A 24,779-nucleotide genomic window follows, 5' to 3' on the forward strand; every position below is an offset into this window, starting at 1 on the left:
CTACCTTCTTTTGGACCAGTTAACTGCTTTGATCTATGCCAGAGAATCCTGCCTAGGGGGCAGGTAGACTTGAGCCCTTGGTCACACAGGGTGAATGAGGAACCATGAATACAGTGGGAAATCTGTCTGCACAACTGAATGAAATCTCAAAGCCCTTATCCTGTAGGCCATAGGTGCAACTGTACCATTATCTTTGAATGAACGGTACTGACCTTCAGAAAAAGAAAGCATTAATGTATTTTTGCTAGGTAATATTATTATTATTATTTTTTTAAGTAATCTCTATACCCAATGTGGGGTTTGAACTCATGACCCTGAGATCGAGAGCCGTATGCTCTACTGACTGAGCCAGCCAGGTGCCACTATTATTATTGTTATACTGAGAATTGGTGACCTGAGGAATAAAGATACTTTAAATGTTTTAATTGTTGCTTCCTAAAATAAATGCTTTTAGAATCATAAAACTACTATGTGCTTATTGTGATCAGTTTGCCAAGTACAGAAAAGTATATAAAATGTTTTAATAGCACCTATCAGCTTCTGTTTTGTGATATAATTTGTGTGGTCTACCTTCCCTCTACAGTATACATCTCTTGAAGAAAGAAATCATAGCATTTCTTCATCTTTGTGTAGCCCATGATACCAAGGCTGAGAGTCTTGAATACAGTAGGGCACAATAAATGTGGAATGAATGTCATTTAATTAATTTAGGAAAGCTGCTATCTTCACCTACCTTTGTGGACCAGAGTCGCCAAGACTGAAAACAAAATAAAAGAAGATAACTGCCATAGACACTGGGTGGAGTGGCCATGACTATGGACTCTGAAGTCAGGCAGATGTGGTCTGAAATACATCCCTGATCTTACAGCAGTGTGTCTACGGGTGAGTTATCCAACGTTCTGAGTCTCTGGCCTGATGGGGCTCTGTTGCAAATTGCCCTCATTCCTGGACCGAAGCTGATGGCATGATCTCTATCCGAAATGATGCCTGGAACTCTCCCAATTTTAGTACTCACACCTCCACAACTCAAGAAATTCCTCAATCTCAGGTAAACCAGAAAAGATGGTCACCCCACAGAGAAGTAGGACAGATCACACACCGACGCTTAAAGCAAAGCACACTTCAGCTCTTTTCAGTTCCCCCAGCAAGTCCCGTGGCACAGAGAATTCTGAGGGGTGGAATAAAGGAAAAAACTCAAGTTTTTTCTTTCCTGAGTGGGGGGAAAAAATCCAGTTGTTCCCTACTATCTCTTTTCTTCCATGTGTACGTCCTTTACTTTCAGAGAACACTTTTGACCTTTCTTGTCATGCAATGTGTGGAGGTATTTCCCCCACCATCCAATTCTCTGACACGAGATGGGTGTCCCACAATTTAATTCAATTCTTAACTTGTCTACCTGGAGATAGGGTCAGATCTCATAGGCTCAGGTCCATGAGACTGCCTCCTCATTTTAGATTCTAGTTACAAACCCAGGTTGTCCCCTGGGCTTCTGACCAACCAGCTATAGACTGGCATTTCCAATGATCACCCTCCTTGGGTTCAATTAATTTGCTAGAGTGGCTTGCAGAACTCAATGGAACATTTACTTATGTTTACTGGTTTATAATAATATGCTATGATAACGGATACAGATGAAACCCAAAGGGAAGGAGGGGTGCATTGGGCAAGGGGGAAGGAGCTGGAGCTTCCATGCCCTCTCCAGGTATGACCCACTCTCCCAATACCCCCACGTGTTTACTAACCTGGTAGCTCTCTGAAGCCAGTTCTTTTTGAGTTTTTATGGAGGCTTCATTACATAGGCATGATTGATCAAATCATTGGCCACTGGGGAGTGAGTCAACCTCTGGGCTTTCTCCCCTCCTCAGAGGTCAGGGGTGGGGTTGGGCATGGGGAACTGAGAGTTCCAACTCTCCAATCACATGGTACGTTCTCCTGCCAATCAGCCCCCAATCTTAGGGAAGGTCCAAAAGTCACCTCATTAACATAACAAAAGGCGCCTCCAGGAGCTGTAGGTCAGGAATTGTGGACAAAGACCAGATATATATAAGAAACATATTTTAGGCATCCGAATGACCAAATATATATTTCTTATAAATCACAATATCACAGGTGGGGATATACCATCCCATTATATCAGGGGGAGGAGACCTGGAAATATTTAGCTCTTATGACCACCACACCTGCTTTGCCTCTTTCCTCCCCATCTAGGTTTATAGTCTTCCTCAGGGGATATTCAGCTCTCTCACCTGATCCTAGCACATTTATTGCCAATGGACTTTTTTCCCCCATGCCTCACTCCCAGAATAGCATTGGTAGTAGGTTGAGCAGTGGATGCCAAGACAGAATCAGCCTCTCCTTCAATTGTAACCATTCATAAATGTATTAATTAGTGTATTCATTTATTAGACAAATACCAATTGAATCTCTATTGTGCTGGAGATGTACCATGTGATAAGATGTGAACTTCAGGATAAAATATTTAAGTCTAAGAAATACTGAGCTACTAATATTAGTCTTTTACTATGCCATCTATAGATCTCATTTCCCTTATTCAATTATTTTGTGGGCAATTTGATATCTTCTCTCCTGCCCCTTTCAACATTCACTAAAGACTGAATTTATAGGCTTAAAGTAAGTAATTTAACGTGCTCAAACTAATAAACTCATACCTGCTTAGCCAAAAGAGCACTGTCCACCCATGGCTCTGCCTGCAGGGTTAGGTGCTGGATTTGGAGAAGGGAATAGGACTCAAAACTGGGAAGTTGTGACGCTCTTACATATTTGCTAATTCCTGGAAGTTGATTTTATGCCATAAGTGTGCCATTAGCCATTCCCAGATGCCAGTAGCTGCTTCGAAAGGTCTAGGTTACAGTAGTTTCCAATCACTTGGCAGCCCTGAAAAATCCCATGTCTAGGCCACATCATGAATCAGTTATGTCAGAATCTCTGGTGGCAGGCAAGACTCAGATATTGCTATTTTTCAACATTTCCGGGTGGAGCCCTAGGCCTAAGTCTGTGGTTCTCAAATTTAACTTGTATCAGAATCACCTGGAAGGCTCAGAGATTGTTGGTTCCCCTCCTGGAGTTTGTGATTCAACAAGTCTGGGGTGGGGCCCGAGAATCTGCATTTCTAACAAGTTCCCAGACAATGATGCTGCTGGTCTGGAGCCCATATTTTGAGAACCACTGGCCTAGGAGACCCTCAGTATCCTTAACAACCGAGTCGAATAAGGGATGGGACAGTGGTGAGGAGGCCTACTCTAGATTATTACTTCTGGAGGATCTGTTCAGGTTGCTCTCCAGACTCAGATCTGCTTGAGAGTAATCTGTAAGGCGGAGTAAAATAAAATGACCTGTATAGTTGTGAGGTTTAACTGTGATAAGGTACACACAGTACAGAAGTGGCCACAAAGCAAACACTCAACCAAGGCTAGCCCACGATGCTACACTATGTTTCCCCAGAAACCCAGTAATGATCTCGAACCTCAGAGAAGGGTCTGAAACTTCCGTATTTCAGAGTCTACCTTCTTTCCTTGGTCCCTCTCTTTCAAAATAATAATTGAAAAGGCAATAAACATTTATGATTTAAAATATGTAATTGTACAAAAGGGTGAGAAGTATTTTGCCTCCCCGAGGAGCTCTTCAGTCCTCCTGTTCTGTTCATCAGAGATAAGCACTAGCTCTGATTTCTTTTATATGTCTCTAGAGATATTTGTTGCAGATAGAACCACAATTGTGTGTATATGTGTGTGTATCCATCTCTCTTTTTTTTTTTAAGATTTTATTTATTTAATTGACAGAGAGAGATCACAAGTAGGCAGAGAGGCAGACAGAGAGAGAGGAAGGGAAGCAGGCTCCCTGCTGAGCAGAGAGCCCGATATGGGACTCGATCCCAGGACCCTGAGATCATGACCTGAGCTGAAGGCAGCGGCCTAACCCACTGAGCCACCCAGGCGCCCTATCCATCTCTTTTTAAAGAGTATTGACGATAGCATGCTATGTATACCATTTTACAATATTTTTTCTAATATTCATAAATGGGCAAACTGGTTTTTTTTTTCACCTAAGATGATATCTTGGGGATAGTTTCATATTAGTGCATATAAACGTGTATTCTTTTTTTTTTTTCTTTTGAGTAGGCTCCAACACAGGGCTTGAACTCTTGACCCTGACATCAAGACCTGAGCTGATATCAAGAGTCTGTGCTGAGCATGGAGCCTATTTAAAAAAAGAAGAAGAAGAAGAATCTTGGGACAATGGTGGGTGACCTGGATTATCCCATCTTAACGGTACTAAATTTAATGTGTATCTTGTTTGTGTGAGTTGTTGCAACACAGGCTGTGGTTTTATGTTGTGTGTGGTTCTTCATCCACTTTTTCAAGGGTAGCAAGGCCCTGCATCACCATTATGCAAAACTGCTGCTGCTATACATTTTTCCAAAATGCTTAAACTACTATTCTAGAAAAGTTAACTCACATACTGCTCCCTCTCTCTGTTGATGTGCAAGGACCCAGCAAGACAGTCTGAGAACATGAAAATCACATAGTCTTGGTTTCATTTCCAACTAACAGGTTTGGTTTAGTTACAATAGATCTTGAAAGGCCAGTAAAATGAAAGGATAAGCTGGTGACCAGTGGAAGTCCCAGGGTTGCTTAGAAGTATGGCCCCTTCCCCCATCAGCTCTTCTAGCCCCAAGTCTCCTCAAATAACAGCAAACCATGTAGACATGATGGGTTTGCCATAAATCAGCGTTAGGATAAGTGTCCTAGCCTTCCACTTCCAACCAGAGTAGCATCTCAAGCCTCAGCATAAGACCAAGGCCAGGTACACTGGAGCTTTAATAAAGCACCTAACTTACATATCCAAGTCAATTCCTGATAATTAAAAAATGATGTTCTAAAGCTAGAGATATAATTGGGTCTGTATAAACCAATATAAGCATCCCAAACTCAGCCCCATTTGAGTCCAAAAGCCCCTCCGCCATCCTCTATCGTTCAAAACTCTACCTGCACCTCTCCCACACTGACCAGCCCCCATTCTTCCCTTTCTTCCCCTTCTTCACACTGTTCTTCCCTTGGCTTAACTGTGTCCTCCCAGATGGATATGTTGAAGTCCTAACCCTGTGGCCCAGAGTAAAAGGCCCAAACTCCATTGCCTGATATACGCCCTGCCCATAACTCCAGCCTATTGATGGAGCTAACTTTTCCACCACTCATTTTCCCTTCATGTGCCCCCATACCAGCTAAACTGAACTATTATTTCTGTTACAAACACTCTGCTTTCTTACCTCCTTTTCCCACTATCTTTGTTCACGGTCTATCTTCTGGGAGTACCCTCCTTTCCCCTATCTCTTCATTGGTGAATACTACTTATTCTTCAGAGCTCAGTTACAATGCTACTTTCACGAAGCTATCAATGAATGCTTTGCTCTGCTTTGCCCCCCTAAAAAGTTCTTGCTCCAGTCTCTGAGTTTTCGTAGCTCTTTTCTAGACCTCTGGATACCTAACATTTCCTTTTTTAATTAAAATTATTTGTATTAACAATACACATCCTTTGTTAAAATCTTAATGCACTACTTCATTTAATTCTTCTAATGACTCTACGAGGTAACTATTATTATCCCCATTTTGCAGGTTATGAAAACTGAGGCACGAAGGGATTAAATAATTTATTCAAGAATGCATTTAGTGGTGAAGCTAAGGTTCAGATGAATAGAGCCCCAGAGCCCATACTTTTCTCACCACTACTACATAAGTTTTTGGTTTGCAGACAAGGAGCTCCTGGATGGCAACCATCCCCGGATGCTCCATCTTTGCATCTCCTAAGTACCTACTGCCATGCATTGCACTTAAAAGAAGCTCAGTGAAAAGAGGCATAGACTTGGTGAGAGGTTCCCTTTTCTCTCAACAGTAGGTGGGTAAGTTAATGACCATTATACAGTGTTCTATGCAAATACTACAGTTCCTTTCCCCACTGAGCCCCCCCTCCCTGTTTCTTTCCGCCCCTTTTCTGTGTTCAGCCTGTGGAGAAGGCAATGTCCTTGGGAAGGGTAGAAGGGACTGGTTTCCACTCAGACGAGTTCTCTTGGGGACTAGAGACTTCCTGAGAAGTTCTCAGGCAGCAGCCCTCTCTAGCTGGCAAATGCTCTACAGTTCACAACCTCAGGCAGTTCCAGAGAATGAACCTTTTGAAATGAAATAAACAGAGAGAAATGGGACCTTTTATTATCTCCAGATGGGACTGTGCAGCCTTAGAAACTGTAGAAATAATTCTTTAATGCCTGGATCACACTTCTGTTATCTCCCAAAAGGAAAGAAAGTTCCTTTCAATGAGAAGGGGTAAATTATGTTAATTAAAAAGCCAACATGGATTAAATTCTGCAGATTGAATCCCTGTTCCCTCTATCCAGATTTTTCTGGTTTGCTTTTTACTTAACTTTGCATTGCTCTCCCCACGTTTAAATAAAATATTAGGTTGAGTCGGAACACACACACACACCCAATTGTAAGACTGTTGTTTCTGAGTCATTACTCAAGACTTAGATGTTATTTTTAAAATGAGGAATGAAATCTGGCAGTGAAATGCTCTTTAGGGTATTATTGGAAAAGGATACATGAAAAGCGTATCTGTAGTATTTTATGTTTTACTGTTAGTGGTCACCAGTTGGGCAGCCTACACACAGAAGGTGCCCAATAAACATTTACTGAATGAATTCCATACTTAATAACTTTGGACTATAACAATATAAAATATAGCTTTAAAATGGATAGTGCCACCTATTGGTGAAGATATAAACTTTAAAATGATAACATATAATAAATTAATGTTTTGCCATCATTTATTATTTATTCCCACAGAGATTCTAAGAGATATTGAAGAGCTAGAAGGAATAGCTTGCTTGACCCATGCAGACAAGAGGCACTAATGTTTTCACTTGGTTTGCTCTCTAGTGGGCACCAATTAAAAGCTCAATATTTTAGAAGATGCCAGAGAAGTAAAGACATGGCCCTTGACTTCAAAGAGCATCTTTCTGGGACACCTGGGTGGCTCAGTGGGTTAAAGCCTCTGCCTTCAGCTCAGGTCATGATCCCAGGGTCCTGGGACCGAGTCCCACATCGGGCTCTCTGCTCAGCAGGGAACCTGCTTCTCTCTCTCTCTGCCTGCCTCTCTGCCTACTTGTGATCTCTCTGTCAAATAAATAAAATCTTAAAAAAAAAAAAAAGAGCATCTCTCTACTTGGAAAGAGAAGACCTACCTCCTGAGAACAATAAACAAATACAATAAAACCATAAATACACTGACATTAAAATGCACAGTGTTCACTCCATATATATGGTTATATCTTATATATTATGTAGTAGCCATACTTCCTGGACAGTACAGAAACAAGTATGTTTTGCTTACCACTTACCCCAGGCCTAGCACACCACTGTCCCTGGCACTTAATAAGCAATGATAAACACGACTGAATAATTGAATAATTCAGGTCTCATGGTTAAATACATGTAGATGTGTAGGTTATAGAATCTTTTAGTATATGTGCTGCTGAAGCGAGTACATAGAATATATAACATCAGACCGGCAAACAGATCAGAAAATACATGTGAACACAGGAAGTCCTATGGAAGTCCTATGAGTTGTGTTTTGAAGAATTCTTCAGGGAATTTATAACCTAATACAGATGAAGCCACCAGTGCAGGCAGCCCTCTTGCAGTCATGGATTTGGGTGTGAATTGAGATTTTAGTAGTTTGCTATGCCAATCCATGCTTTTTCCTCGGCCAGTAACTAGGTTTTTGCTCAGTATTGGTGAAGTCCAGAAGCAAAGGAGAGGGCAGATGGTGGATAGTTGCAAGACTGTAAACACATGTCTTACTCCTGAAATTTTATACTATTACTGGAGTATGCAGGTAGCCTCATTAGTTTCCTCCAACCTAACTATGTGTTTGAAAGTATTCCTATAATATTTGACAATATGTATCGAGAGTCTTACAATGATCATATTATTTGATCTAGTACTTTTTCTTCTAAGAAAGTATGCTAAGGAAATAATCAGAAATGTGAACAAATGCATCTGGAACAAGGGAAAAATCTACTCAATATGGAAACAGCTAAGTAAGCTTTTTTTTTTTTTTAAGATTTTATTTATTTATTTGGCAGAGAGAGAGAGAGAGAGAGACAGCTAGAGAGGGAATACAAGCAGGGGGAGTGGGAAAGGGAGCAGGCTTCCCGCCAAGCAGGGAGCCCGATGCGGGGTTCCATCCCAGGACCCTGGGATCATGACCTAAGCCGAAGGCAGACACTTGACGAAGGCAGACACTTAACGACTGAGCCACCCAGGTGCCCAGCTTTTTTTTGTTTTTTTAAAGTTAGGAAAGTTTTGTTACAGATATAAGACAATTCTCATGTGATCTTAAAAAATATGGCACAAAATTGGGGTTCCTGTGTGGCTCAGTTGGTTAAATGTATGACTATTTGTTTCAGCTCAGGTCATGATCTCAGGGTCATGAGACTGAGCCTTCCACTGGGCTCCACGTTCAGAGGAACTCCCTTTCCCTCTGCCCTGTCCACCCCAACTATCTCTCTTAAATAGTAGATCTTAAAAAAATATGGCACAAGGGGCGCCTGGGTGGCTCAGTGGGTTAAAGCCTCTGCCTTCGGCTCAGGTCATGATCCCAGAGTTCTGGGAACGAGCCCTGCATTGGGCTCTCTGCTCTGCGGACAGCCTGCTTCCTCCTCTCTCTCTCTGCCTGCCTCTCTGCCTACTTGTGATCTCTGTCTGTCAAATAAATAAATAAAATCTTTAAAAAAAAAAAAAGTTCAAAAAAAAAATATGGCACAAAATTACTATATGTTATCCCTGACCAGAAGGATTACAGGTGGTTTTGGTTTATTCTATTGTACAAAAATCTTTGAAATTTAGTGGGTGAAATTTAGCTCATCCATTCTGGCTATTTTTGCTTTCATTGTCCTTGGCCATTATTTTACAACTTTGCAGAGAAAGAGGTTAACATGTAGAAAATTGATATTAATGCAAATATTTCCTATTATAGCTATGCAAATGATTCCATTAATGCAATGGAAATGAATTTTGTCTGGTAGATAATAAAAATCTCCATAATACAAATCCATTTGAACTGGTTATAACATCTTACTGGTTTCCTCATTAATTAATGAGTTAAATAAAACCTTTGATATGTGCTCATTGTATATTTATATGAGTCATGATTTTACCTTTTATGAAAGCTATCACTTAACAGTAGGCATTTTCTATATTCTAGATTTTTTTACAGTAAACATGTATTGCTAATTTTTAAATAAACTTTTAAGTATAACATGCATGCTATACTTAAGTTTAACATGTATGCATGTTTTAAGTATGTATTCATGCATACATAAATTTATAGCTCAGTGAATTCACACAATCTTTATAGCTATGTAAGCAATCCTCAGATCAAGGAATAGAACATTCTTATGACCTCAGAAGTTCCTTCATGTCTCCTTCCTAGTCACTATTACTTCCCCACCAAATGGGTGAACAATCCTGATTTCTAACATCAGAGATTCATTTTATCTGACTTTAGCTTTATATAAGATTTATCTGTTTATTTGAGAGAGAAGGAGATAGCACACATGTGCATGTGTGAGCGGGGCGGGGGGGGGGGCAGAGAGAGGAGAGAGAGAATCTTTAAGCAGACTCCCTGCTAGGCTCAGAGCCTGACTCGTGGCTCGATTCTAGGATCCTGAGATCATGACCTGAGCCTAAATTAAGAGTTGGACACTCAACCAAATGAGCCACACAGGTACTCCTGACTTCAGCTTTATATAAATGCAATCACATGGTGTGTACTCATTTGTGCCTGGCTTTCTTTACTCACTATTATGTCTGTGAGATATTATCTATGTTGTTGTATAAAGTTTTAGTTCTTCATTCTCATTGCTGTGTAGTATTCCATTATGTGACTAGCATACACTTTATTTATTTTTAAAGATTTTATTTTTATTTATTTATTTGAGAGAGACAGATAGTCACAGTGATAGGGAGAGAGAGCACAAGCAGGAAGGAGAGGAAGAAGCAAGCTCCCACCGAGCAGGGAGCCGGACCTGGGGCTCAGTCCCAGGACCCTGAGATCATGACCTAAGTCAAAGGCAGAAGCTTCACTGACTGAGCCACCCAGGTGCCCCTAGATTACACTTTATCTATTCTACTGCTGATGAGCATTCAAATTGTTTCTGGTTGGGCCAGAATAATGCGCCTGTGCACATTCTTGTGCATAGTTTTTGGTGAAAATACGATTTCTGCTGACTAGCACATGTAAATCCGAAAAAATAAATCAGAACTATATAAAAATCAAAACTACCAACCAAAAATCAAAACTACATTAAAAAAGTCATTTTCCCTTTTCCCTCTAAGACCATTCTATCAATATGCAATTCCCTCGATAAACAAATTCTTTTAAAATATAAATGGGGGTGCCTGGGTGTCTCAGTCGGTTAAACGTCTGCCTTCAGCTGAGGTCATGGTCCCAGGGTCCTGGGATCGAGCCCTGCGACTGGCCCCTTGCTCGGTGGGGAGCCTGCATCTCCCTCTGACTGCTGCTCCCTCTGCTTGTGCTCTCTCTGTCAAATAAAATCTTTTAAAATATATATATATATGTATAAATGTATTCCAGAATTAATCCCCATTCACACCTTATCGTGAATTTCTATAATCTGATGAAATCAATAGCTAGTTGAGAAGCTTCCCCTGGTACTAGAGGGGGTAAGGAAATCTGGGTGAGGAAAAAGGAGTGGGAGATTGGGTGTGATAGGAAGACAGTGAGTGTTGGAACTTGAGGGGTGAGGCCAGGGAGAAGGAGGTAGGAGAGGGGAGATTTACTGACTTTTCCATTCATTCCAGGTCTTGGCTGTTTCCTTCTGACAAGAATCACTAAAATGATTGTTAATGTGACCTGTCTGATTTAAAATGGTTTACAGTTGACAAAGTGCTTTCATATATCCATTACCTCGTTTGGTCTGGCTCTCACAAGAAGTTGGGTGTTTTCACAACTGTTCTTCTTTTAGATGCTTAAGGCTTAAAGTTGGATATCACAGTTGGATGGGTAGGATTCCAATTCCTCCCTCTGAAGCCAGGCTCCATAAGCTAAACACATTTAGTTCACCCTCTCCAGAACAATTTGGTATTTCCCTATTCAGTTCCCATCTCAGAAAGTAGAGAAAGAAGGAGGAATTAAAGTGCAGGGGGAGCAGAAAATACGCCTTTGACATCTTTCTTATCAAATATTGTTGACCTTAAGGGATAAGCTGGAGGTCTGTCATAGGTGATTAAGGGGCAAAGTGGTACAGACTTGCAGAGTCTACACTGTGGCCTTCTGCAAGTGGGCAGTGACTGAACAAAGATGGTAGGGTAGGGTGAAGTGGGTGAGTGGGGGTGTGGAAATCCAGGATAGGCCCAACCCAGCAGGCTTGGTAGGGATGGAATATGGTAATAGTAATGAAAATGGCACTGGAGTTGCTGAGCACAGTCTGAACCGGAAAGAAATGTTTGCGTATCTAAGCTTTGAGTGAAATGGTGCAATGGATGGGATGTCCTAAAGAACTTGTAGTGAGTCTGGGAGTGCAGCTAGGTGGTAAGTAGTTGAGCAGCTAGTTGAGCAGCTAGTCTGAGATCTTGGAAGTGATGAGCAAAGAGGCCCAGGCTGGGGTGTGGTCAGGCATCTCAGTGAATCTTGTTTCAAGAAGGATTTTCAGAACTTTTATCTGGACTTGTAGCTGTTTGAGAGTCTTTGAATATGGTTCAGTTGAGCTTACTGTAAAGCACCCCCAGCAGATGGCAGGGGAGGGGGATGTGGCGCAGGCCTCCTGCGAACAGTCAGGCAGAATGGGATTCACATGAAAACCCCTGACAGCTACTCCCCTGTGTCTTTTGTTTCAGTGCCCTGAGAAAGGATTAAGGCTGATCCATGCCAACCCTGTCAATGGGCTCATTCTAATTTGGCAAGCAAATTGTTATCAACAGTTTCTAGGTGTGCATTTTCTTAGAGATGGATTCTGTGCAAGAAAAATCAGATTCTTGTTGCCAAGGTATTAATTTAACAAATAAACAAGTTGCAAAATGCCAAAGGGGAACATGAAAATGTTTCCAGGCTTCCCACTGGGCTCATCAAGAACTGCTTGTCTGCTAGCTCCCACACTAAAAAGGTCCAACATCTTCGCTGTAGATAGAGTGTTTCACCCCTTTCCTAATCAAAGCTTACAGTTATACCTTGGGACCTCAGCACTGTATACACAAAAGAAGCTTCTCCTTTAATATGCAAAATAAACAAAGAGTATGTTTTCCATTTTGAATCTATAAACATACAAGGGTGCAGGAGATTAAGTGTTCTGCATCACGTAATAAGGAATTAAAACTGGATCCTTAATTTGTGATTAGGTGTCTATATCCAAGTATCTATCCTCCATAGAGAACATAGAGTTTGGGAGTCTCACTTTCTATAGACCCACACCATTAGCCCCGTAACCTGGTCAGGCTATTGGTTTAGACATATTTCATCAGGGCTTGGCCCCCTGAAAGAGCAGGCTGCCCTCAGTGCTTCTTATTCTCTAACTTCTAAAGCATCTAAAGGGTTTGGCTATCCCACGGGCCTGCGAGATAAGGGCTGGATTGCCCTTCCAGGATTTCAGAGTTGTTCTTTGGGGACAGTCCAACCCTGATTGCTCAATTTTGCAGGCACAAGCACAGATTAATCATCCGTACATGAGTTCCTCTTCCAGGTTATCTGAGGTTTCTTGGATGACGTTTTAATTTATAAAATAAAGTAGTAGCCTCTTTAATGTTTCTGCTACAAATGGCCTTTTCTGTATATTTCAAATTTCCAAAAAACAGTCTTCCTACAGATGAATATAAATATGAGTTTCTTTCTTTTTTTTTTTAAAGATGTATTTATGTATTTATTTGAGAGAGATAGAGTGGTGGGGAGGGCCAGGGAGAGAAGAACCCACAGGCAGACTCCCTGTTGAGTCTGGAGCCACACTCGGGGTGGAGCCATCTCCCTGAGATCATGACCTGAGCCGAAGTCAAGAGTAGGATTGCTCAGTTAACTGAGCCACCCAGGTGCCCCTAGAAATTTGAGTTTCTTAAAATTTCATGAAGCTCTTTATATAAGGAAAAGACAAAAAAATGAGGGGCTAGTTATACATGCTATTAACACAGGGTATTGAGTGAGTTTTGTAAGGCATAAAATTAGGATGTTATGTATCTTCTAACATAAAAATTGTTCCATTTGCGGTGGTAGGAGGAAAGAAGATAGATAGCTCTTGGAGTTGAGTCATGAAACATGTTGCCTTTGGAGAAGAGGAGCGAATGGGGGTCCACCAGCCTAGTGAAGGTGGAATGAGAGGTACAGGTAGTGTTAAAAATTTTTTAAAATACAGTCTTCTTATTAAAAAGGAAGACTTTCTCATATTTCAAATAGGAAATATGACAAAAGACTGAGGGGAGAAAACAAAAAACACCTTAATACACCACTGATTACTAATTTCTGCAGTGGCTTTCCATTGTTTTGGGAATTAACTTCTAAATTCAGGGAGGAATGATAATTACCCTTGAAAATACCCTAAGTCACTCAGTTTTGGAACAGAATGTTGCTTCCTCAGTGAACAGTTAATGAAGTAGTTGTGTTTATAACCCTTGTTATTTAAGAAACAAAAATAAAAGTTTCTGTTAACACTAGAATCGCACTCAGTATGACTAGATACTCAAAGAATGAAAAGCACATGGAACCAGAAATGGTTCAAATTCACATTACCTCCTTCATATTTACTTTGCGTCAAGTTCAAGCTAACTGAAAGGAAGATAAGGCAGAAATCACCATACCATTTAATATGTTCTCAACTGCTCTCCCCTCCTCCTTTCTTTCTCCACTTTCCCTCTTTGTTCTTTCTTTTTTGCCACCTACTCTTACTAAGTTTAAGTGAACCCTAGTGATGATAATGCTAAATGATGCTACTGTATTTATAATACATTTGTATCTATCCTTTACTAACTTTTAAAGTTACAAAAATACATACATATTAATGAAAAAATTCAGATAGTACAGAAAGTATGAAATAAAATGTAAAATCTTTTTCCAACCTCTTGTCTCATCTGTTGGCATTCTTTCCACTTTGAGAGAAGGAGCAAGACCCAGTGTTGGGAGCTCCTTTCTGCACTTTTATAAACTATGTTCTTTGTGAATGTTGTGGGTATTTTTAATTAAAAATTTTTTTAAAGATTTATTTATTTATTTGAGAGACAGAGCCTGCAGATGGACAGAGGGAGAGACTCTCAAGCAGACTCCCCACTGAGTGGGGAGCCCAATGCAGGGCTTGATCGCACGACCCTGAGATCATGATCTGAGCCGAAATCAAGGGTCAAACGCTTAACCGACTGAGCCACCCAGGCGCTTCATGAATGTGTGTATTTTAAAATTATTTTAGTGGGACTTGGAGAGCAAGAGGAGAGGAAATGCATCTGCTCAGTCTACCACCTTGAACCAGAAGCCCTTTAAGAGTTTTTAAAAATATGCTTATATTCACACATTTATTTATTTTATGAAATGGAACCACTGAGCACATATTGGTTGTCACCAGTGTTTGTCCTTAATAAACTCTAGAAAAAAAATTTTTTTTTAGGGTTTAAAGAGCCTTTATTAAAGCCACTACTTAAAGAGGCATGATGAAAGCTATGGGAATACCTGATTGTGGGGAGACTCAGAACTAACAATGAGACATTCCTAAACCCTCATGGAGAGACACCCCTTCTGCCAAAGTCTGCAGCACCCAAGCAGGGAGGGATTGAGGACAAATACCATGATTATCTACCTCCTCCTGGCACCTGTTCTCATGCGGATGCCTCCCGTTGGCCAGACCAACAGAGAAGCCAGCCAGCAAGGGAACCTGAGTGATGCAGCCTGCCCTGGTCAATACCTGGGGTTGCAGAGTTCAGAGACTGGATCTAAGGCAAAGGAAGAATTATAGCACAGAAATCATTTAAATTATGTTGCAAATGTACAAATTAGTGGGAAGACACAACCTTCTATTAGTAAAGTGTGAAGGAATGTTAAATATTTTGGGTCGATGAAGGCTACGTTTTAATCCTCAGATCACCATTGATCTCTTAAGACCTAAGTTGTCAACCTAAAACATTGTTACTCATGAAAATAATGAGATAATAAGAGGTGACATTAGGATGTCCCGACAAGACCGTCTTTTCTCTTCTAATTTACTAAACTTTAGAAATCTTATCACATTAATAAATATTTACCTATAATATTACTTTATTTATTTATTTTTAAAATTATTTAATTGACAGAGAGAGACAGAGCTAGAGAGGGAACACAAGCAGGGGGAGTGGGAGAGGGAGAAAGAACCAGGCTTCCCTCCGAGGAGAGAGCCTGATGTGGGGCTTGATCCCAGGACGCCTGGATCATGACCTGAGTTAAAGGCAGACGCTTGACGACTGAGCCACCCAGGCGCCCTCCTATAACATTACTTTAAACATAAATAGTATACCTTCTATGGATGTATTTAACTAAACTCTTATTATTACGCTTGACAACTGAGCCACCCAGGCACCCTCCTATAACATTACTTTAAACATAAATAGTATACCTTCTATGGATGTATTTAACTAAACTCTTATTATTGGATATGTATTTGCTTTTACTATTTTGGTATGGTAAATATAGCCTACATAGTTTCACTATAAACATTTTTGCTGTAGACAACTTTGCAGTACTGCAAACATTTTCACTGCATAACTAATTGGCCAGAAGGCAATTATGTCATAAAAGAGAAAATAATGAAAAAATAAAAAGGAGATATTAATAAGGACATAGTGAAACATGGAAAAAAGTTAATAAATTAATTACTAATTTCTTCTTACTTTAAGAGAGGTATCAGTTTTCCAAGTGCCAGGATGTATATTTGTAACTGAGCTTTGTACTGGGTTGTGAAAGCCTTCGATGTGGTTGTTTGTCCTTTGCCTATTGTCACAAGCCCCTAATCTATGTTCCAAAGTTCCATAGGAAATGTGGAAGAAATGTTAACTCTAGGATGCACTTGTTACTGATCTTTGTTACCTTTGTAACTGATATTTTATCATTTTCTATAGTATAGTCTAGTATGCAGTTTGGCTTTATACTCTCTTATTTCACACTTCTAGTAAGTTTATCACCATATTTTCTCATAAGTTGATGTACATATTTATCATCTACTAGTTTAAGACCACCATGTCTACTCATTGCTGCATAGACCATTATGAGAACTAGCTAAGATTTAAATAATATAAAAATGGGAACTTTACCAATGGAGAAATGAAACCAAACTGTCAACCAGTTATTTTATTTTTCATGGCGAAATTGCCTTACAGCCAGTTATTATGGGGCAAAAATGTTTGTGGCAAAGATGTCTATAGCAAAGATGCTTATGGAGAAAGTACTGGACACAGCTGAGATGATCTGCCTAGTAAGGAGCTCAATCTTTGCGCATATCTTTAATTATTTCTAAAGATACAGTTCTGAAATTGAAATTGCTCCCCAAAAGATATGTGCATTTTTAAAGCCTTTAAGCGCAATGGGTATTTGTTGTTTTTACCTCTTAACTGTGCAATCTAGAAGCTAACAATGAATATAGCTTTTTTAACTAGGGTGGGACACTACTAAAAACGTTTTTCATGTCAGGACACCTGGGTGGCTCAGTTGGTTAGGCGTCTGCCTTCAGCTCAGGTCGTGATCCCAGGGTCCTTGGGATTGAGTCCTAAGTAAGGATCGCTGCTCAGCGAGTGGAGAGCCTGCTTCTCCCTCTGCCTCTGCCTCTGCACACTGTCCCCGCCGCAGCCGCCTGCCCCTGCTCCCCCCCGCTCATGCTTGTGCTCTCTCTCTCTCTCAAACAAATAAATAAATAAATAAATAAATAAATAAATAAAATCTTTTAAAAAAACAAAACTTTTTCATGTCAAGATCTGCCTCATCTTCCGAAGTAGGATTTCCCAGCACTAGGCTTGTGGGGGTGGAAGCATGATCTTCCTCCTTCCAAAAACTGGAGTGAGTCACTATCAGCTTTCTTTTCTCCACCCTCACATCTCAGCCTTCTTTTTTTTTTTTTAAAGAGAGAATTCAGCCTAAGGGTTCCATTGGATTGGAATTGGAGAGAGGTATCTGTTCCAGGTCTTTTTGCTTCAGACTGGAATTCATCTCATCTCTTAAAAACAGAGCATTCTTAAGATAAACTCTTATCTGAAGTCTAATTTAAGGTAACTTAACCAATGTAACAAAGTAAAAAGAAATCTCAAAAACAAGTTTTTGAAGCTATTAGCAATAAAAAGAGCTATTTAAAAAAAAAATAATAATGGCCCTTTCTGGCTCTCAGCCATCTTGGCGGCTACTCTTGGTTGGGGTTGTCCTACGTGTAAGGCAGGAGGATGATGGCTGCAAAGAAGACGAAAAGTCACTGGAGTTAATCAACTCCAGACTCCAAGTCATTATTGAAAGTAGAAAGTACGTGCTGGGGCACGAACAGACTCTGAAAATGGTCAGACATGGAAAAGTGAAACTGGCCATCCTCACCAGCAACTGCCCAGCCTTGAGGAAATCTGAAATAGAACACGGTGCCCTGTTGACCAACACTGGTATCCATCACATCATTATAGTGGCAATAATATTGAACTGGGCACAGCATTTGGGTAACACTACAGAGTATGCACACTGACTATCATTGATTCAGGTGATTCTGATATCATTAGAAGCATGCCAGAACAGACTGGTGAAAAGCAAATCATGTAAAATTTTTCTTTAACAAAACTGGCCAGAGCTTGTGTTTGTTTTTTTTAAGTGAAATGAACTTGTGATGGATATTATTCTGGTGGTAAGATTAAAGTGAATTCTGATGTCTGGGTAGATTCCCCATGTAAGTTACATTCCTTCCTATCTGAACTCTAGAAGGCTTTCACAGATCATCTTGGGGCGTGAAGAAAATCCAGCACATGGACATGCACACATACCTCACCACGCACACTCCTCTTTCTGTTTTCCTTGCTATTGCTACTACATACCACCATCATCAAAGTCTAGCAATGCTTTTAAAATATGTAATGTGGTCATTATGGCCGATCAGGGCATTTTCTAGGTTAAAAAAGCAAAGGACATACAAAAATGAATTTTCAAAATCTGTAATGGTATGTATATTGTTTTAAATTTTACAGGGCACTTTCACATATCTCACTCGGTCTTACAATACTCCTACTAAATAGATATTAAGACCCCCTTAAAAAGCAGATAACAAAACTGAGGTGGATAGAGGCTTAAAAATTCTTCAAGACAAAGTTTAAAGTTTTTCCATTTCAGGACGCTCCCCTTCCTGTAGGTTCTGTGCTTCTGTGCTCAGGGATTTCATCCTACTGAAATTGCTCTTCATCTGAGGAGGAAGTAACAAGATGAACTGCTAATTCTCTGGGTTCAGGGATTTTATGTTTCTTCTTACAAAGCCCTGACATTCTACTTCCCATCAGGCTCATGGACAGTTTGAGCAGGTTCCTGTACCAGACCTACATGATGGATGAAGCAAATAATTCTGAGTTTCCTTTCTCTAGGACTAAACTCATGGACACAGAAATACAGGCTAAGATCTTCCAGTAAAACTAATTCCTACTGTGGGTCATCTTACATTCAGCTAATTAGGAATTACTTTTTTTTTCGATGTGCATATTTTTTAAAAGATTTTATTTATTTATTTAACAGACAGAGATCAAGTAGGCAGAGAGGCAGGTGGGGGTGGGATGGGGGTTGTGAAGCAGGCTCCCTGCTGAGCAGAGAGCCTGATGAGGGGCTTGATCCCAGGACCCTGAGATCATGACCCGAGCTGAAGACAGAGGTTTAACCCACGGAGCCACCCAAGTGCCCCAGGAATTACTTTTGAGACAAATAAGCATAATTAGAACTTTGCAAAAACACTTCTGTAAAATCTTAAATGATTCCTGTCAGAGAGCTTTGTTTTGCCTGAAGTAGACAGAAGCATTAACTTGCTTAAATTAATAATTGGGAGTAAAAAAGAGAGAAAATACCAGAAATTTCCCTTTAAAGTGGCCAGGTTTATGAGTTAAGATATCTAAGAAATGGAAAGAATTTAACATGGTTCATAATCAAGGAATGTGACCAGACTGGGAACCAAAATTGTTCTGGGGTGATATGCTCATATTTTTCCATTTTAAAAAACTTATATTTAGTGGTTGGGTACCAGATTTATTCCTAAAACCTAGTGAAATTCATTGACTTTGAAATGGCACTTTCAATTTCCTGGAGATTCCATCCTCATCCTAATCCCTATGGAAACCTCGAGTGTAGTAGAGAACTGAGAAACTGAGACTTGAGATCCATTGGACCCTGAGGACTGTGGGGGAAGGTGGACTCTCTGGGGTTCAGTAGCTCTCAAATGAGTGTTATGCTACCTCTGGGAGATGACCCAGAAGAACCATCAAGAACAACAAATAACTGTTCATGGCTAATGATTGAGAAACTTGGGTTTCTTTCTAGTTAAGTTAAATTCCGTTTGTGTTTTCTATGAAAGGGACTCTTGTATTTCTTTTGCTCCCTATCTCAGTCAGTTGTCAGAATTTGCGTTGAACATACAGCTGATGCCTAGAAATACTTGCTTCATGAACAGATAGGGAGATTAAGATAACTGGCATGTCTTGATGTGCTGGGTCTTTGCAAAGATAAATTTGAACACAAGTGGAGATGATAGCACAGGATTTGTCTAAAATCTGAGAGATAGAGCAAGGGTGGGCAAATGAATTATTAATGAGTAGTTACACAAAAGAGTAAAGAGAATCCTTCCATAGCAAAAGCTTTACCACTAAGGAGCTATAAGGGCTTTGGGCATATTACCTAACCTTAAAGCCCTCATCTATAAAATATGGATAAAAATAGGAACTATCATATTGGATTACTATGATGATTAAATAGGACAATGCATATAGAGTAATTAGAGGAGTGCCTGGCAAATAGGAATCGAAGAACCTAGAAGGGCTGTCAGGTGCATCTATGCAGATGGTTAGATCTCTAGGGCACCCGGAAGCAACAAAAGCCTCTTAGACATGAAGGGGCCATGGGATACCTACGACATAAACCAGGCTTGGACATTATATTGTGAACTAATTAAGGACCAGCTAAGATACCCATCCCATTCCAGAAACCATGAACTGAGCCACCCTGGTGCCCCAGAGTGTTAACTACAGTTGTCATGTTGTACATTACATTCCTAGTACTTGTTATCTTATAACTGTAAGTTTCTACTTTTTGACCAGTTTCCACCAATTCCCCCTCCCATCACCCTAGTAACCACAAGTCTGATCACTTCCTATGAGGTCTTTTTTTTTCTTTTTAAAGATTGCACAAATAAGTGAGATTATACAGTGTTTGTCTTTCTTTCTTTAACTTACTTCACTTGGCCTAAAGCCCGCTAGGTCCAACCATGTTGTCACAAAAGGTAGGATTTCTTGTGTGTGTGTTTATGGCTTAATAATATCTCATTGCATTTCTAAACCACAACTTCTTTATCTATTCATCTGTTGATGAACACTTAGTTTCCATGTCCCCAAACCTTTTAGGACAATGATCTATACTTGACCATACTTATATTTTTATTTTTATTTTTTAAAGAGTTTATTTATTTATTTGACAGACAGATCACAAGTAGGCAGAGAGGCAGGCAGAGAGAGAGGAGGAAGCAGGCTCCCCCGCTGAGCAGAGAGCCCGATGCGGGGCTCGATCCCAGGACCCTGCAATCATGACCTGAGCCTAAGGCAGAGGCTTTAACCCACTGAGCCACCCAGGCGCCCCTTGACCATACTTTTAAAAAAATATTTATTTATTTGACAGAGAGCACATGAGCAGGGGAGGAGGCATAGGGAAAGGGAGAAGCAGACTTCCCACTGACCAGGGAGACTGACACAGGGCTTGATTCCAGGATTCCTGGATCATGACCTGAGCTGAAGGCAGATGCTTAACCAACTGAGCCACCAGACACCCCCTGACTACACTTTCTTAGATTGGGCAATAAAACTACATTGCTTTAAAAGTGTACTAACATTCACATTTACTCACCAAGTTCAACCCTGGTCTTTTCATTTATTTGGAAGCAGATCAATTCTTACGGCAATTTCTGAAAAAGAACACAGTGCTCTTGCAACAGTGATGACATTCCAAGAGGTGGGGTAAGAAAGGAGACATACAAAGCAACTGCCTGAGGTGGAGTGTTGACATTTGGGAAGGATGGAATGTGGAAAATCACTATCACAGATATTTGAAAAGAGGTTCAGAAAAATTCGCCATTTGGAGCTACCTATTTTACAGTGTAAAAACTCAGCAGCCTAACTGTCAGACATGGTCTCTAGGCATTCAGCATTCATTTTCACCACCTTCCACAGACACCCCATTGCCATTTTCCAGTATTATAGGAGCTGGAAGTCTCAAAACTTCTATCTTTCTTTTCATCATACACAAAAATCAATACCAGATGAATTGTAAATCTAAATGTAAACAGTAAAACAAAGTTTTCACACAAAAAAATTGGAAAATACTTTGTGACCTCAGAGTCAGCAAAGATTTCTTAAATTTCTTAAATTTTCTTAAATAACGGAGCCATAAAGCAAAGCCTCTGATAAGCTGAACTACATCAAAATTATAAATGTCTTCGGGACACCTGGGTGGTTCAGTCGTTTAGTGTCTGCCTTTAGTTTGGGTCATGATCCCAGGGTCCTGGGATTGAGTCCCACACTGAGCCCTGCATCGGGCTCCCTGTTCCATGGGAAGCCTGCTTCTCCCTCTCCAACCCCCCCCCCCCCCGCTTGTGTTCCCTCTCTCATTGTCTCTCTCTCTCTCTGTCAAATAAATAAATAAAATCTTTTTAAAAATTATCAATGTCTTCATCAGAAGACCCTATTAAAGGAATGGACAAATAAGACACAGAATGGCAAAAGGTATTGCCAATACATACACTCACCAAAGGACTCATAGAATAAAGAACTACAAAGAAGGAAAAGTCAGACAAGCCAATAAGAAATTGGGTGAAAAATAGGCAGTTCATAGAAGAGGATATCTCACTGGCCAATATACATATGAAAAGGTGCCCCACTTATTAGACATCAGGAAAATAAAAACTAAAACCATAATAAAATTTCAACACATCGTATTAGCCTTTCAACAGAATAGCTAAAATGTAAAAGTGGAAAATACAAGGTTCTGGTGAGGATGTGGCAGGGTACATCCCTCACTTTGGAAGACTGGTAGTATCTACTCAAGCTAAACATATGCTTTCCCTATAACCCAGAAATCGCACATTTATATATCTAACTGAAGTCTACTTTGTGGAATTGCTCTATGGTGTTAGAGGCCAAGACAGTAGGTAGCTTCTGGGAGGATAAAGCCTAGAAAAGAACATGAGGGGGGCTTTCTGGTGTACAAGTAATTTCTGTTTTCCAGTCTGGGTTATGGTTACATGGGAACACTCACTTTATAAAAATTCATCAAGCTGTACCTGATTGTGATTTGTGCATTTTTCTGTATATATGTTATACTTCAGTGAAAACTGACTTAAAAAAAATCCCAACAACTCGGGGCGCCTGGGTGGCTAAGTGGATTAAAGCCTCTGCCTTCGGCTCAGGTCATGATCCCAGAGTCCTGGGATCGAGCCCTGCATGGGGCTCTCTGCTCAGCAGGGAGCCTGCTTCCTCCTCTCTCTCTGCCTACTTCTGATCTCTGTCTGCCAAATAAATAAATAAAATCTTTTAAAAAAAATTCAAAATTTCTGTAAAAAAAAAATCCCAACAACTATAATTCTTAGACTTTCCTGCTAATAGGATTCAGTATACAATTTGGATTTTGCCAGTCAGGTATAATAATGTGAGACTGGAAGATAAAAGCAAGATGGAGGCTCTTTTCCCCTGCCTGTTAGTTTTCTCTGTTACTTTTTGATATGCCTGCCACATTAGATGTGATTTTCAACAGCCAGACTTTCTGTGCCTCTGCATTGCCACCAATTCCATTGGTGAGATGTGGCTGGAATGCCAGCTGTGGTCTCCATAGGTTCCTGATCTCTAAGTTGTTGTTGTGTAGTATGACTTGGAAGCCTAAGGGCCGCCCTCTAACCTCTGCTCTTCCAGCCCACCTAATTGTTTTGGAAACACCTAATTCCTTGTATTCAACACCAAGAGTGGTGTCTGCACTGAACTCCGGTTGATACATCAACTTATAACACAACTGATAGGCAATGTGGTAGGGTCCAGGTTGGTTTTAAATGTCTTTGAAAAAGGAAGTTACCATTGGCAATCCCAACACCTAAGATCAGCATTACCATAAGATCTGCTTTAGAGCTAACCTAAATCTACTCTGATGTGCTGTAAACCCATTTACTGCAGAGGATATACTGCTTTCCGCTGCCATTCAAAGATGATTCTTAAGGCATTCTTTGTCTTCTCTTCACAGCTAAATGGTACCAGTTCTTTGAACTTTTCTTGTTCTGCACATCTTTGTTCTGCAACTCTACCCAGTTGTTGCTATTTGAAAACAGTATTTATAAAAGTACTGCCTATTCTGGTAGGATTAGTTGTCCCTTTCTTTTTCTTTCTTTCTTTTTTTTTAAATTGAAGTGTAATTTACATACATTACATTAGTTTTAGGCATACGATGTAATGATTTGATATTTGTCTATATTGTGAAATGGTCACCACAATAACTCTAGTTAACATCTGTCACCATACATAGTTACAGAACTTTTTTTCTTGTAATGAGAACTTCCAAGATTCACTCTCTTTGCAAACTTCAAATAAGAAAAACAATTTTTTAAATAAATATTTTATTTATTTATTTTTAGAGAGAGAGCATGAGTTGGGGGGAGGAGCACAGGGGGAGGAACAGGGAGTGGGAAAAAAATCTCAAGCAGACTCTGCACTGAGCATGGAACCTGACATGGGGCTGGATTTCACAACCTTGAGATCATGACCAGAGCTGAAACCACCAATAGGATGGTTAACTCACTGAGCTACCCAGGGGCCCCAAATATGCAATACAATATTAACTATAGATAATGCTGTATATTGGCTCTCCAGGACTTTTTTTATAACTGGAAATCTGTACCTTTTGACTCCCTTCACCCATTTCACGTCCCACATCACCCATCTCTGGCAATTACCAATCTGTTTTCTGTATCTATGATTTTTTAAAAAAATTCCATATGTAAGTGATATCATATAATATTTGTCTTTCTTTTCTGAATTATTTCACTTAGCATAACACCCTCAAGGTCCATACATGTCAAAACGGCAAGATCTCATTCTTTTTTAATGGCTGAATAATATCCCCATTATATGTATATATATACACCACATTTTCTTTGTCTCATCATATGTAGATGGACACTTAGGTTGTGTCCATATATTGGCTATTGCAAATGATGCTGCAATGAACATAGGGGTGCACATATTTTTTAAATTAGTGTTTTTTACTTTCTTTGGATGAATACTCAAAAGTGGAATTGCTGGATGTGGTATTTCTATGTGTAGTTCTTTAAGGAACCTCCATACTGTTTTCCATAGTGGCAGCACCAATTTACATTCCCACATAAACAGTGCACATCCTTGTCAAAGCTATTATTTTTTGTCCTTTTTTTTTTTAAATTTATTTTTTTTTAAATTTTTTGTCCTTTTGATAATACCATACTAACAGGTGTAAGGTGATATCTCATTGTG

The 24,779-nt window shown here is 40.0% G+C and overlaps 1 pseudogene; it reads left to right on the forward strand.

Annotated features, from left to right (window-relative positions):
- Window positions 1-17,386: 17,386 nt before the first annotated feature.
- On the forward strand, window positions 17,387-17,820 carry LOC123950429 (annotated as a pseudogene).
- Window positions 17,821-24,779: the final 6,959 nt, after the last annotated feature.

This window comes from Meles meles, chromosome 9 (assembly GCF_922984935.1).
Source record: "Meles meles chromosome 9, mMelMel3.1 paternal haplotype, whole genome shotgun sequence".
Taxonomy (NCBI): domain Eukaryota; kingdom Metazoa; phylum Chordata; class Mammalia; order Carnivora; family Mustelidae; genus Meles; species Meles meles.